This window comes from Harpia harpyja, chromosome 1 (genome assembly GCF_026419915.1).
Source record: "Harpia harpyja isolate bHarHar1 chromosome 1, bHarHar1 primary haplotype, whole genome shotgun sequence".
Classification (NCBI taxonomy): Eukaryota; Metazoa; Chordata; class Aves; order Accipitriformes; family Accipitridae; genus Harpia; species Harpia harpyja.
In genome coordinates, this window is record NC_068940.1 from 98381724 (window position 1) to 98395167 (window position 13444).

General features: G+C 43.9%; 1 protein-coding gene across 2 annotated transcripts in view; it reads left to right on the forward strand.

The window, feature by feature from the left end:
• The window catches only part of PTPRN2 (protein tyrosine phosphatase receptor type N2), a 672845-nt gene that overhangs the window by 62436 nt on the left and 596965 nt on the right, over positions 1 to 13444 (forward strand). The gene's annotated exons all lie outside the window — the stretch shown is intronic.

Here is a 13444-nt window from a genome sequence, read left to right on the forward strand (position 1 = left end):
CAAGTCATATAAAGAAGGTAACTGAGGCACTAATATATACTGACATTGAGGCTTCAGGGGCAAATCCTGGCTATAAGTTTAGTACTGACATTTTCCCTTTTTGAATGAAAACTCTATTCCATGGTGAATTGTTCTGGCTAGGGTCATATTTCAATATACAAAATCAGTGTGTATGAAAAATGATTGAAAGAAGGAGTAATTCTGAGATGAGGAAGTGTTAACACCATATGGTAACACTTATGGGAAACCTTTCCTTACTTTAGTAAGGAAACTTTTCATGTAAGAAATTGCACAGTCCTCCAGTTAACCACTGCAGGGATTTCTTTTGTCATCTTTATGACCGTTAATTTGGATTACAATAAGGCCTGGATTCCTCACCAGGGATCAGTGCTTCATTGTATTAGGCTTTGTACATGCACACAATTAAAAAACAAAAAAAAATCTGCTCTCAAAAGTTTACAGTATTACAAAAACATCAGGCACCTATTACATTCAAAAAACATAAAAGGTGGAGTAAAGGAAGAAGATCAAAGCTCAGTGCTTATTATACTGTCATGTATTTTTCTCAGCTTCTGTCTTGGGAGAAAGAGCCCCTTTAGTATTATGTGCTCCTTTAATATTATTTTTGACCATATTGATTTACTTTTCTTTCATAGTTAAACTACTATTCCAAGCAGTTGTTGATAAACCATCACAGGTTCTGATGTCCTGATAAAATGCCTTTCTCAGTGAAGAATATTCTGGATATCCTGAGAACCCAAGGAGAAAGAGAGAATGTGGCTGAACCTAGTCCACTCCTGAAAAGCTCTGAACAGAGGGAGCAAGATGGAGCAATTTCTGCCCCTCTCTTACCTCCTGTCTCTTTACCTCTCTCCTAGTCAACACACCAGAAGGGAGGTAGATGAGGAATGGGTTGAGTGTGCTAGAAGAAGGGAAGTGGAGGGCACCTATGGGAAAGGGTGAGATTGGAGATCCAGAAATTGCCAGCAATCAATAATGACAAAAAGGTGACAGACATGCTGTTCACCTGCATGAGTAAAAGGAGAGGGCACGGGTAGGAAGGGCAGTGCCTGAGTATGGCGTGCACATGCTTGGGAGGGACAGAAAGGGGCGACTGTATTCTGGTGGTGGAACAATGCTTTCTTGGAGAGTAGAAGAGAATGGGTAGGAGTTAGAAAAAATGCTTCTCAGAAAGAGAATGGAGGAGTTTGGAACAAAAAAAAGCAAAGAAAAAAGGGTATAAAAATGAAAATTTAAAAATGGGGTCAGGGAATATCCAAATTTATTACCAAAGTGAATGCAAAAATAAAACTAAAGTAAAGAAACAGTAGTTGATTTTTCACATGCAATTGATAGATTTTGAGTAATGAGTAATACTTACATTACATGTGTATGTACACCTATGGCACCTATGCAACCACAGAGTTCAGGAAACTGAGTGGAACTCTGCTTAAAACTGTGGTCAGCTTAAAGTACATTTTTCCCAGCCATTCTTGCATTTTTGTGTAATTCTAGACTTGTTAGGCATACATGTACGGCAGACAGATGAGGATGTGTTGGAGAGATCACAGCTTTAGCAGACTGAGCAAAATTTTCTCTCACCTCTATTAATGAGAGGAATATGTCTCAATCAGATGACTTCTCCATTCAGTTTTCTGCCCATGTTTGGCTCTTCCTACTGATCAGTTCATGTTATCATTTCTTATTGTTGTTGTACACTACCTTGATTTTTTTCAGTTAGAACTATCCCAGCAGTGTGAGCTGAGCACTTTAAAAATGTCATTCTTGAACCATATTTCTTAATCCTACTATTGGAAAATAAACATGTGTTCTCTATTTAGAGTCATTCACAGCTGGTGTTAAAGACCCAAGGAGGCCCATCAGGGATATCCAATGTTGGCATACCCGGGTGTTTCCTTTTTAGTTTCTCTCATTAGCAGTATTTAGTGATACTTACCCTTTAAGGTCTCCTTACTAGATAGGAACTAGATCTGAAAGAAGCAGGTAAGCGTGGAGTGAGCTTTCACTCTAGACTGTTAAAAATGCTAATGATCATTGGCATATTTTGATTAAAGAAACACATACTGGCTAAAACTTTGTGATGAGGTGAGGCTGTTATGGTCTGCAAATGTGAAGAGACATTAGGTGCTCACACTACTGTGTTGGATGAAGAGTATGAAAGGAAGAGGTAGAGAACCCTCAACAACAGAAGGGATTTAGGAGGTTTGTATTTTCCCAGTTTCTGATTGATAAGTATAGAGAAACTTAGCTGTTCTTGCCTATTGTTTGTTTTCTTGTTTCCATGATTATAAGACAATTTTTGACAGAGAGGGGGGCTATGGCCTAATTTTTATCTTGGTTAATAAAAATGCTTACAGATTTGGGGCATTCTTAAAAGAGATGTGTAACGTTAAAACCATCATGAGTTGGTTAACTGGGGGAAAGGATAGAGAAATTAACATAATCTATTTGATCAGTGGATTTTAAAAAATTATTTTCCTGATAAGTGAATTACTACAGGTTTTCTAGTTGAAGTTCAAGCGACTTCAGCTGGTGCCTTGACTGTGGTCACCTTCAGAGGCACCTCTTATAAATCCAAACAAGCAGTATATTCCAGTGTGATTTAAACTTTCCTATTTTGTCTTTAGGAAAGCAGAACTGCTGTGTATCTGATGAAAGGAGGAAGGGAATAGTTTTATTAGTGTCTCATGAAAAGAATATCTTGAGAAAGAGATTTAAACTCATGTGTCCTGTACTTGCAACGGTATTTTGTGATTATGTTGTGCTGACTGTCTGAGAAACAGTATTGAAGGTGTAGGGTAGAGGGAGAGGAAAGGGAGATAGATAGAAGATCTTGCGAGGCCCTATGGAATCTTTTTTTCCTGGCTAGTTAACAAAGAATGCACTATGTAAATGTACTGTAATATATAGCATAGATACCTACCCTTGTTTTAAGCAGTCATAAAGTTAAAGAACATTGAGAAAATGTGTGTATACATGAGCGGGTTGAATAGAAATGGTCCTCGTACCTGACACAACTTAGTAGAATTGAAGACTACCAAAGTCTGTGTTTGGAAGCAAGGATAAAGTTAGGTATATATTTATTTATTCTTCTTGACTTGTCTCCGAGAGACCTACTTACCTTGGTGTATGGATGTTCACTATATTGGTTTATATTACGCAGTCAGCCTGGACTTTTCTGACCTGTAGCGAGCTTTACTCAGGTAAACTCTTACGGAATTCACTGTGGTAAATTAGCAAAAAGATAGTTTATAAGTGCATGACTTGTGTCAGTAGAAGTTAATGGACATATACCACACCTTTGCAAACCCTTCTATTTAAGAATGTGAAAAACATATAGTTATCCAAGTATATGGGATAGTCCTTACTGCTGTGTTAAATGGATTTTAAATAGCTCCAATATGTGTCAGAGAACTACTCTCCCTATATGACAAGATGTGCAGTGTAGACTTGTGTGCCTTGGTGTCGTGGTTTAACCCCAGCCAGCAACTAAACACCACGCAGCCGCTCACTCACTCCCCCCCACCCAGTGGGATGGGGGAGAAAATCGGGAGAAGAAGCAAAACCCGTGGGTTGAGATAAGAACGGTTTAATAGAACAGAAAAGAAGAAACTAATAATGATAATGATAACACTAATAAAATGACAACAGCAATAATGAAAGGATTGGAATGTACAAATGATACGCAGTGCAATTGCTCACCACCCGCCGACCGACACCCAGCCAGTCCCCCGAGCGGCGAATCCCTGCCCCCCACTTCCCCGTTTCTGTACTGGATGGGACGTCACATGGTATGGAATACACCGTTGGCCAGTTTGGGTCAGGTGCCCTGGCTGTGTCCTGTGCCAACTTCTTGTGCCCCTCCAGCTTTCTCACTGGCTGGGCATGAGAAGCTGAAAAATCCTTGACATTAGTCTAAACACTACTGAGCAACAACTGAAAACATCAGTGTTATCAACATTCTTCGCTCTGAACTCAAAACATAGCACTGTACCAGCTACTAGGAAGACAGTTAACTCTATCCCAGCTGAAACCAGGACAGTATCCACCCCTTATTCTATACCATTGACGTCATGCACAGTTCCCATACCTTTAGTTACATCCTGATCAATCATCACTTTTCCATCCCTTTAAGACATATGAGCAATGATATATATATATATGTATACACACACAGAGATATCATTCCTTTAGTTCATGGGTCATGTTCATAAAATGTTCATTGAGTTCATTTAGTTTCCGACTCTGGGCTCCATCTGTCATACCAGTCTTTCTGGGCAGGAGGGATGGTGCAAAGTCCTCTCAGTCGGTAGAGCAGAATTGGGCTTCAGTGCAGTGTGACAAGCAGGTGACATTTGGCGCAGCAGGAGGATGGTGTGCACCGTTGGATTGTTGCATGCTGGAGTCAGTTCTGGTTCCATCACTACTGCGCTTTGCTCAGTTTTATCACAGTTCTTTTCTTGCTTGATCTAAGTGATTCTTACTATAGTACTATGGATATAGCACATAATTATAGTAAGGATAATATACAGTAGCAGGGTTATATAGCAACTAATATACAGTTTAATTCTGGCTGTTCTCACCTAAAATTAAATCCCCTTGAGGCACACATCGGACTTCCCCATCTTTTCGCATCACCCACCAAGTGCACCCAGGCCCTTGAGCAAAAGCAATCCCACGAATGGGTTTACCTTTGCCTGAGGCAGGAGTAACCCAGACTGTCTTCCCTAACATATTTTTTATGTGCACTACAGGGACTTTATCCCCTTCTACAGTATGTAAAAATTCCGACTGGGCAGGGCCACCCCGATTGGCAGATCCTCTGGTGTTGACTAACCAGGTGGCTTTTGCTAAATGTGTATCCCAATGTTTGAAAGTTCCACCCCCCATTGCTCTCAATGTAGTCTTTAACAGTCCATTGTATCGCTCAATTTTCCCAGAGGCTGGTGCATGATAGGGGATATGATACACCCACTCAATGCCATGCTCTTTGGCCCAGGTGTCTATGAGGTTGTTTCGGAAATGAGTCCCGTTGTCTGACTCAATTCGTTCTGGGGTGCCATGTCGCCACAAGACTTGCTTTTCTAGGCCCAGGATAGTGTTCCGGGCGGTGGCATGGGGCACAGAATATGTTTCCAGCCATCCAGTGGTTGCTTCCACCATCGTGAGCACATAGCGCTTGCCTTGGCGAGTTTGTGGGAGTGTGATATAGTCAATCTGCCAGGCTTCTCCATATTTATATTTCAGCCATCGCCCTCCATACCACAGGGGCTTTAACCGCTTGGCTTGCTTAATTGCAGCACATGTTTCACATTCATGGATAACCTGTGCAATAGTGTCCATGGTCAAGTCCACCCCTCGGTCACGAGCCCATCTATATGTTGCATCTCTTCCCTGATGGCCTGAAGCATCATGGGCCCACCGAGCCATAAATAGCTCACCCTTATGTTGCCAGTCCAGGTCCACCTGAGCCACTTCAATCTTGGCAGCCTGATCCACCTGTTGGTTGTTTTGATGTTCTTCAGTGGCCCGACTCTTGGGTATGTGAGCATCTACGTGACGTACTTTTACAACCAGATTCTCTAGCCGGGATGCAATATCTTGCCACAGTGCGGCAGCCCAGATGGGTTTACCTCTGCGCTGCCAGTTGCTCTGCTTCCATTGCTGTAGCCAGCCCCACAGGGCATTTGCCACCATCCATGAGTCAGTATAGAGATAGAGCACTGGCCACTTTTCTCTTTCAGCAATATCTAATGCTAGCTGGATGGCTTTCACCTCTGCAAACTGACTCGATTCACCTTCTCCTTCAGCAGTTTCTGCAACTTGTCGTGTAGGACTCCATACGGCAGCTTTCCACCTCCGATGCTTTCCCACGATGCGACAGGATCCGTCAGTGAACAGGGCATATTGCCTCTCATTTTCTGGCAGTTTATTATACAGCGGGGCCTCTTCAGCACGTGCCACCTCCTCCTCTGGCGACATTCCAAAATCTTTGCCTTCTGGCCAGTCCGTGATCACTTCCAAAATTCCTGGGCGACTGGGGTTTCCTATGCGAGCCCGTTGTGTGATCAGTGCAATCCACTTACTCCACGTGGCATCAGTCGCGTGATGTGTAGAGGAGACCCTCCCTTTGAACATCCAGCCCAGCACTGGCAGTCGGGGTGCTAAGAGGAGCTGTGTTTCAGTACCAACAACTTCTGAGGCAGCTTGAACTCCTTCATATGCTGCCAATATCTCCTTTTCAGTTGGAGTATAGCGAGCCTCGGATCCTCTGTATCCCCGACTCCAAAACCCCAGGGGTCGGCCTCGGGTCTCCCCAGGTGCTTTCTGCCAGAGGCTCCAGGTAGGGCCATTCTCCCCAGCTGCAGTATAGAGCACATTTTTAACATCTTGTCCTGTCCGGACTGGTCCAAGGGCTACTGCGTGAACAATCTCCCGTTTAATTTGTTCAAAGGCTTGTTGTTGCTCAGGGCCCCATTGAAAATCATTCTTCTTTCGGGTCACTTGATAGAGAGGGCTTACAATCAGACTGTAATTTGGAATATGCATTCTCCAAAACCCCACGACACCTAAGAAGGCCTGTGTTTCCTTTTTATTAGTTGGGGGAGACATAGCTGCTATTTTGTTAATCACATCCATTGGGATCTGACGACGCCCATCTTGCCATTTTATTCCTAAAAACTGGATCTCCCGTGCAGGTCCCTTGACCTTACCTTCTTTTATGGCAAAACCGGCTTTCAGAAGGATTTGGATTATTTTCTTCCCTTTCTCAAAGACTTCTTCTGCCGTGTTGCCCCATACGATGATGTCATCAATGTATTGCAGGTGTTCCGGAGCTTCACCTTTTTCCAGTGCAGTCTGGATTAGTCCATGGCAAATGGTGGGGCTGTGTTTCCACCCCTGGGGCAGTCGATTCCAAGTGTACTGGACACCCCTCCAAGTAAAGGCAAATTGTGGACGACACTCTGCTGCCAGAGGGATTGAGAAAAACGCATTAGCAATGTCAATTGTAGCATACCACTTGGCTGCCTTTGACTCTAGTTCGTATTGAAGTTCTAGCATATCTGGAACGGCAGCACTCAGCGGTGGCGTAACTTCATTCAGGCCGCGATAGTCAACTGTTAGTCTCCACTCCCCATTAGACTTTCGCACGGGCCATATGGGACTATTAAAAGGTGAGCGAGTTTTGCTGATCACTCCTTGGCTCTCCAGTTGGCGAATCAACTTGTGGATGGGAATCAGAGAGTCTCGGTTGGTGCGATATTGCCGCCGGTGCACCGTCGTGGTAGCAATTGGTACTTGTTGTTCTTCAACCCTCAGCAACCCCACAATCGAAGGGTCTTGAGAGAGACCAGGCAGGGTAGACAGCTGTTCCGTGCCCTCCGTCTCCAAGGCAGCTATACCAAAAGCCCATCGATACCCCTTTGGGTCCTTAAAATACCCTCTCCTGAGATAGTCTATGCCAAGGATGCACGGAGCCTCTGGACCAGTCACAATGGGGTGTTTCTGCCATTCATTCCCAGTTAGGCTTACTTCAGCTTCCAATACAGTTAACTCTTGGGATCCCCCTGTCACACCAGAAATAGAAATGGGTTCTGCCCCTTCATAACTTGATGGCATTAAAGTACACTGTGCGCCGGTGTCTACTAGAGCCTTATACTCCTGTGGGTCTAACGTGCCAGGCCATCGAATCCACACAGTCCAATAGACCCGGTTATCCCTTTCCTCCACCTGGCTGGAGGCAGGGCCCCTCTAATTCTGGTCAGAGTATCCAGTATTCACTTCTCGTAAAATTGGCTCAGAAGTCCCTTCAAGAGGATCAGAAATAAGATCAGCCCTTCTACTCTGTTTGGAAACCGGAGCGGCATTTTTCCTGGTAGAATCCCCTTTTGTGGTGTTTTTTCCTCGCAGCTCACGTACCCGTGCATTTAGGACCGAGGTAGGTTTTCCATCCCATTTCCTCATGTCCTCTCCATGATCACATAAGTAAAACCACAGGGCACCTCGCGGTGTGTACCTTCTATATTCTTTCTCTTGGGCAGAGGAGCGCTCACTCCTAATAGCTGAGACATTGGTCCTTACAGGTGGGCAACAGGACATCTCCTCTTTGAATTGCTGGAAATCCTCGGACAGCTTCTCCACAGCCGAAATGCAGGCTTGTAGGGAGGAGGAGAGATTCTCTTCGTATTGACGGAGTTGGCGAGCCACTTCATCCACTGTCGGTGCCTCTTCGTCTTTCCAGGTCATTATTGCCAGTGAGTTGGCATAGGACGATGGTGCGCTCCGTACAAACTTCCGCCACATGGGTCGTGTGCATTGGACTTCGTCTGGATCTTTGGGTAATTGTGGGTTGTCCGGATCATGATGAATTGTCTCTAGCACAGCTAATTCCCTCAGATATTGGATACCTTTTTCCATGGTTGTCCACTTGCTTGATTGACATATAACATCTTCCTTAAAGGGGTACCTTTCCTTCACACTTGACAGGAGTCGCCTCCAGAGGCTGATGGCTTGTGTCCCTTTTCCAATTGCCTTGTCAATGCCACCTTCCCTGGCAAGCGATCCCAGCTGCTTGGCTTCCCTACCTTCTAATTCCAAGCTATTAGCCCCATTGTCCCAGCATCGGAGGAGCCAGGTGATAATATGCTCACCTATACGGCGGCCAAAATCTTTTCGCATATCCCGCAGCTCACTCAAGGATAGGGACCGGGTTATTACCTCTGGTTCTGCCTCTTCCTCCTGTTCCCGTGATGACCCTGGTTCGCCTTCATCCTTCGCTAAGCGAACTGATTTTTTTGTATATTTCTTTTTCTGTACGGGGGCAACTGATACTGGTGCAGGTTGGTCCACTGGTTCAGTTGCAGTACCGCTCGCCGGGTCTTGGATAACCGCAGTGTCTGTTGCCAAGGTTTGGGTAGCTGCTGTGCTCGTTGCTGGGGCTGGAGGGACCTCAGTGCCCGTTGCCGAGGTTTGGGTAGCTGCCGTGCTCATTGCCGAGGCTGGAGGGGCTGCAGTGCCTGTCGCTGAGGTTTGGATAGCCACAGTGCTCATCGTTTTGTTGTTAGGTCCAGAGACCTTCTCTTCCCCTTGAGGGTACTGAGTGGTGTCGAACAGGGCTCGATAGGCATGGGCCAGGCCCCAGCACGTTGCAGTAATTTGTATCTCTCTGGAGCTGCCGGGGTGACAGCATACCTTTTCCAAATATTTTACTAGTTCTTCTGGATTCTGCACTTGTTCAGGGGTGAATTTCCAAAACACTGGAGGTGCCCACTTTTCTAGGTACTTGCCCATACTACCCCACACACCCTGCCACTCATAATTATCCAGCCTTGGGGCAGATCTCTGGGTGATTTTCTTAAATAGTTGTTTAACCTTAAATGAGAGCTGAACCACATTCAGAAGCATGCTAATTCCTAGCAGTAGGGCTAGGACCGTGCTGGTCCCAACATCCCAAGAGTATTCAAATTTTTCAAAATTCTCAAACACCATTGTAACTGGACTGAAGGAGAAAGGAGAGGGGAAGAAAGGTATCCCACCCATAGACTGGTTTTCCAAGGAGGAAAGGTAAATGGTATAATTATTAATAGTTTCCCACAGATGGCTTCCACAGTATAAAGGTGACAATGCTGGGTGCAAGTACCGGATTAATCCCACAGCCGACGACTTTATCATACCATAAACCAGTGTTATACAATACATCAAAGCGAAAACCTTAATCCACCTCCCACGGATGATAAGCAGCAGAAGAGGGACTACATACAGCAAGCGAGGTGATACATAACAGAACTTTAAAAACCAGAGCAACAACTCTAAGAACACATAAATCAACATAATGACCAGCAACTATTAGACCGATATAATGAATGCTTATAACAAATTTGTTTTAACAAGCTCTGGTCAGGTTTGTCGTTATCTCAACCCTTCGTGCCCCACGTTGGGCGCCAAAAAGGACTGTCGTGGTTTAACCCCAGCCAGCAACTAAACACCACGCAGCCGCTCACTCACTCCCCCCCACCCAGTGGGATGGGGGAGAAAATCGGGAGAAGAAGCAAAACCCGTGGGTTGAGATAAGAACGGTTTAATAGAACAGAAAAGAAGAAACTAATAATGATAATGATAACACTAATAAAATGACAACAGCAATAATGAAAGGATTGGAATGTACAAATGATACGCAGTGCAATTGCTCACCACCCGCCGACCGACACCCAGCCAGTCCCCCGAGCGGCGAATCCCTGCCCCCCACTTCCCCGTTTCTGTACTGGATGGGACGTCACATGGTATGGAATACACCGTTGGCCAGTTTGGGTCAGGTGCCCTGGCTGTGTCCTGTGCCAACTTCTTGTGCCCCTCCAGCTTTCTCACTGGCTGGGCATGAGAAGCTGAAAAATCCTTGACATTAGTCTAAACACTACTGAGCAACAACTGAAAACATCAGTGTTATCAACATTCTTCGCTCTGAACTCAAAACATAGCACTGTACCAGCTACTAGGAAGACAGTTAACTCTATCCCAGCTGAAACCAGGACACTTGGTTACATGGGGAGGGGATAATCAGCTGAACTTCTTGTGGGCGCTTGTGCACCTGTGTGCAAGTCATTGCTCCAACCTTCTTTGTCACTACTGGGATGTAAGGACCATACAAGTGTTAGTGAAGAGGTGAATCTTTAATGTGAGTTAAGTAAGAAACCTGTGTTTAAATTCTAGATTAGGCAAACCAATATATGTGTATCTGGTCAGTTTTCTTCTCCATCAGCTGGTTGAATAGTGATATGGAGAATTTGTTACTTCAGGGCTGCTGTACGGAGTAAGATTGGGGGGTCGGTTTTGGGTTTTTTTGTGGGGTTTGAAGGTATTGCATCAACAGTTTATGTGTTTTAGGAGAAGACCTTTGGTAGGAGGGTTGTTTGATAGAAAATTAAATGTAATTTTGATCCCATAAAGCATGAACTGAATTAAGTGCTTTTTGGAGACAATACCACTTCTCTCTTCAGTGGTGACTTATTACCACCATTGCTATTAGTAGGTAGAGGATATTTAAAATGAAATATCATGCTGCTTAATGTCATAGCAAATAGCAACAAAAGATAAATTAGTAGTTAAATTAGCATATTGACTGGTTGGGTGACAAATGTATAACAACCACTCTAGCAATAAGTAACTTGAAACAAAGTATTTTTCAAGGGGTTTTGGAGGTCCTTGTCTATTTTAGAGTAAACAGTTTGCCATGCATTGCCTTTTATTAATTTGCTCTCCGAGACATAAATTTCCAAGGCTAATTGCATCAGATGTCTTGCTGTGGTGAGCATCAAATAACCAACTATTATTAAAAGAGAAACTAAAACATGATAAAATCAGTTTTCTTTTGTGCTTTTCATGGAAAATATATGAGGTGATAAAGCAAAGCGTATCAAGCAAAATCAGAGTGCATTTCAATTGGAGTTCCATATGGAGGTAGCCTGGTTGTTTATTTCTTTGTACCTGAGCATACTCATTTTGTTCATCTTGTACCTGGATTTTTCTGCTTCTGAGAATATCAGTACATCTAGTGGGTGGCCATGGGCAGCAGGTGGCTGTGATCCCAGCTCCCAGGTGCTTCAATCAGCAGGGTCTGGGTGAACCAGTCACTGTTTTGATGTGCTACTCCACTAGAAACACTCCTGGTTGTAACTTCTCATCTGACACCTTTTGGATCTACAGCACAGCTTCTGCAGGATGGGAAATCAACTACAAACCTGCCTGTCTTTCCTCCATCATAGGACACCTTCTGCAGGCCTTCACTGGACATGGACGTTTCAGGCTTCTGGTTTTAAGTATTTTGTGATCTCTCAGGAAAACAAGGCAGAGAGATTTAACCAGGGATTTTTTCCTAACCATAAAAACTTTTCTTTTAGAAGAGAACTTCAGATTTCTGAAAACAGGAATATTGAAGTATACCTTTCATTTGTCTAGTTTATATTAGCATTTGAAGTTTATTACCTTTTTTTTTTCTGCAAGCATTCCTTTTTTTAAGTGGTCGTTACTATGCTTTATTTAGAGGTCTTCTGCTGTATACTCTGAGCTGATGTGTTTTGGTCGCTGCCTGTCATCATTCTTGTCTTATGTTCTTTAGGAGTCAATATATGGTTAAGGCATCCTTCTGCTCTGCTGGGTCACTACCAAGGCTGCAGCCAGATATCTTCAGTGGGTTTTCAGACACCGTTTCAGGTCAAACGGCTGTTACAGTAGACTTGTGTGGAGCACAATTATACACATCTCAAAAAATATGTCATGAACTACAGTTTGTGGATTGTGTAGATGCACGCTGTTCTACCATACTCTGCTTGCAGAAGTTTTCATGGTCTGAAACTTCTTCTACCTTTCAGAAGCTACCAAATGTATATCCACAGTTTATTTGTGCACAGGTAAAAGGATGAGAGAACACTTCTATTGGTGTGCATATTGTAGGCTTTCATTATCTGCTTAAGGTTATGTATATGTGGTCTTTGCAGGCAGGTGTGGGAGAGATGTAAGGGACTCTGCTGGTGCTCCAATATGTCTTGAATTCATGTAAATGTGCTTACCTAGCTCAGACCTAGCACTGTGTTAATAAATCCTGCTGAGAGACACAGTATATTAGTTCAGGCTTAATGATGTGCTAATACAGTTACCTGCTGAAAAGCTATGCAGGCATGCATAAGTCACTCTATCCCCCTGAACTTTTCTTTTAGCAGGATTAGGACTCAGGTGATTCATAGGCAGAGAGTCTTGAGCCTTTTGGGTTTTTTTTAATAAGAACAGCCTACTTAATCCATTTGACTCTGATGAATAAAGATGCTTGTACTCTGTGCTTCTGTGGAGATAGGCACAGCTGGGGAGAGAGGATTTGCTCCTGTGTTTAGATATGGTGAAGTTCCTGGCTGTTTTTTGATGCAGTGTGAAACTGTTCAAGGTCGCTTAATTTCTCTAACCCCCTGTGTCCATTTATAAACTTAAAGGTACTTCCCAGAGAAGTTGAAAGTTTAATTGTGAAAATGCGTTCTTTAGGGCAGTTTCTGTGTTCAAAATACGGCCTCATTCCTTGGATTTTATCCAGTCCTAGCTCTTTATCTTTGTCAGAAAACAAAGTAAAGAAACTACTTGTTGGGTTAACAGAGTGCCTGCCCTTAACAGCAGCATGACATTTCATGCTGCTTCTGTACTTGGTCCTTGTGCCCGTCCCCCACTGTGGAGTGACCAGAGCAGAGGTGCATCTTGTCTACTGGTCTGCTGTCCTCACAAATATCAGCAGGAGTTCATTTTTTATTTGAAGATAAAGGGAATAATAACTAGTGTCTCATTACCTGGCTAGGTGATGCTAGCAACAGGGGAACAAAATACTTCATCTGTGAAGATGCGTATAAGTGGATGAGCTGGGGTTGCCAACCTGGATGCAGTTTCTAGG